This window comes from Myotis davidii, unplaced genomic scaffold (assembly GCF_000327345.1).
Source record: "Myotis davidii unplaced genomic scaffold, ASM32734v1 scaffold1421, whole genome shotgun sequence".
Classification (NCBI taxonomy): Eukaryota; Metazoa; Chordata; class Mammalia; order Chiroptera; family Vespertilionidae; genus Myotis; species Myotis davidii.
In genome coordinates this window covers 786,289-788,947 of record NW_006291550.1, presented here as the reverse complement: position 1 = coordinate 788,947, position 2,659 = coordinate 786,289, and the positions used below count along the sequence as shown (strand labels likewise).

The window sequence follows — 2,659 nt, the reverse complement described above, 5'->3', positions numbered from 1 at the left end:
CCTTGTTCTTTTTCTTTTTTTTTTTTTAATTCTGGGCCAGCTTTAGCTCTGGCTCCAGCTCTGAGGCCTCTGCTGCTGAAAGCAGGTATCTGGTTTGTTTGTGTTCTATAATCGAAACACTGTATCAACTCCAGCTCTGAGATCCCAGCTCGCTGAAAACAGGTTTTTGGGTTTTGTTTAGTGTCTATATTTGTAACTATGTTTCAAACTGCAAGCTCAGAGCCCGGCAAGGCAGGCAGGGAACATTGATTTCCTCCGTCACTGAAGCAAGCAAGCCTCATGTAAGTTTCAAGCTGCCTGACTGCTGGCCGCCATCTTGGCTGGCAGTTAATTTGCATATCACCCTGATTAGCCAATGGGAAGGGGAGCGGATGTACGCTAATTACCATGTTTCTCTTTTATTAGATAGGATTCCTTCCAGAACTTCTAGGCTGTTAAACATTTAGACAGATGTTTGTGATAGTCCTACAAAATTGTATGCTACTCACTATAGGACAACACAGTGTTTATGCAATGAAATGATGCCAGAAATTAAGAAATAGAAAATGACACTGTGATGATTTTTGGCAGCCAATTTTCTTCTTTTTTTCTATGATCAACTGGGATTTATTCCAGGGATGCAACATTGTTTGAACATACAAAAATTAATTAATGGAATACACTAGAATTAACAGGATAAAGAATGAAAATCACATAATTATCTCAATAGATGCACAAAAAGCATTTGATAAATTCAACATTCTTTCATGATAAAAACCCTCAAGAAACTAGGTATAAAAGATTGTACCTAAACATAATAAAAATCCATATATAGTAGCAAAGGTCAAACTCAATTGTGAAAACTGAAAGATTTTCATTTAAGATCAGGAACAAAATAAGGATGCTCACTATCACCACTTGTATTCAGCATAGTATTTTTTTTAGTTCTTTATTGTTCAAAGTATTACATATGTCTCTATTTCCCCCCATTGATCTCTCTCAGCCCACCCTGCTTAGCACAGGCCCTTACCCCCATATTGTCTGGGTCGATTGGTTATGCTTATATGCATGTATACAAGTCCTTTGGTTGATCTCTTATTCTCCCACCCCCACCCCCTCGCCTTCCCTCTGAAGTTTGATAGTGTGTTCGATGCTTCCATGTCTCTGGATCTATTTTTATTCATCAGTTTATGTTGTTCATTATATTGCACAAATGAGTGAAATCATGTGATACTTATCTTTCTCTGACTGGCTTATTTCACTTAGCATAATGCTCTCCAGGATCAACATAGTATTAGTAGTTCTAGTCAGAGAAATTAGTCAAGAAAAAAAATATTTCTACATGATGTTAGAATTATATATGGAGTTGTCTTATCCGCCCTTCTAAACACCTTGGAGACATGAATAGTGCCTAGAAAGACTCTTGTATATAATAACATCCATACATTTTATAGAACTAATTAATTAAAAGTGAAATTAAATAATTGTTTTCTGAAAGGACTTGTGTTTTGAAGTTTCCTGTCCCCTCAAAGACACACTCTGTCTTTGACTAAGTAGACCAACATTATCACCACTCACATCCCAATCATCAACATTTACTGAGCTCTTACTACCTGCCAGATGTGCACTGCTTTTTTAAAAAAATTATTGAATATATTGAGGCCCATTGGTTAAAAAAAATTATATAGGTTTCAAGAGTACAACTCTTAATGCATCATCTGTATATCGTATTGTGTGTTCAAAACCCCAAGTCAAGTCTCCCCTTTACCCACTTGTACCTATCCCCACCCCTCTTTTACTCTAGTAATCACCATACTATTGTCTGTGTCAATGGACTTTTTTTTCTTTGCTTAATCCCTTCACCTTTTTCACCCAGCTACCCAAACCTCCTCCCCTCTGATAGCTGTCAGTCTGTTCTTTGTTTAAAATCCAAGTGTCCATCAGTAGTTGAGTGCATAAAGAGGCTGTGGTACATTTACACAATGGAATACTACTCAGCTATAAAAAGAAGGAAATCTTACCTTTTGAGACAGCATGGATGGACCTGGAGAGTCCTATGCTAAGTGAAATAAGCCAGTCAGAGAAAGTCAAGTACCATATGATTCCACTCATATTTGGAATCTCCTGAACAAAATAAACTAAAAAACAAAATAAAAACAAACTCATCAATGCAGAGCCAATTTGCTTTTAATACAAGAATGGATTAGGAGTATACCACTCCTATTCCATAACTGATATATAATTGTAGATTTATGTATTTTACACAAAACTCCATGCATAAACACTAACTTTCAGAAGACAATATATTCTTTTCAATAAATACTGGTTCATACTATCTAAAGCAAAAGAGGAAAATTTTTCTAACATGCATAAACACTAACTTTCAGGAGACAATATAGTCTTTTCAATAAATACTGGTTCATACCATCTAAAGCAAAAGAGGAAAATTTTTCCTAATTGCTAAGCTTTTTTGGCACAACTTTAATAAAGCATTTTTATTCTGATAGTAAAATATTCATAATTCTCACTGAAATTCAAAAATTAAATTTTGTATAAAATTACCATATTACTGTTTGGAAAACTAATTAAATGTTGTAGTTAGTAAATGTAATTAGCTAGTTAAATCTTTGTTGCCAAAATTAAAACTGCAGGAGGATTGATGGCTAAATTAATTCTAGAT

The 2,659-nt window shown here is 34.8% G+C and overlaps 1 protein-coding gene across 1 annotated transcript in view; it reads left to right on the top strand.

The window, feature by feature from the left end:
- UNC13C (unc-13 homolog C (C. elegans)) overlaps positions 1 to 2,659 on the top strand; it is a 158,091-nt gene that overhangs the window by 15,212 nt on the left and 140,220 nt on the right. The gene's annotated exons all lie outside the window — the stretch shown is intronic.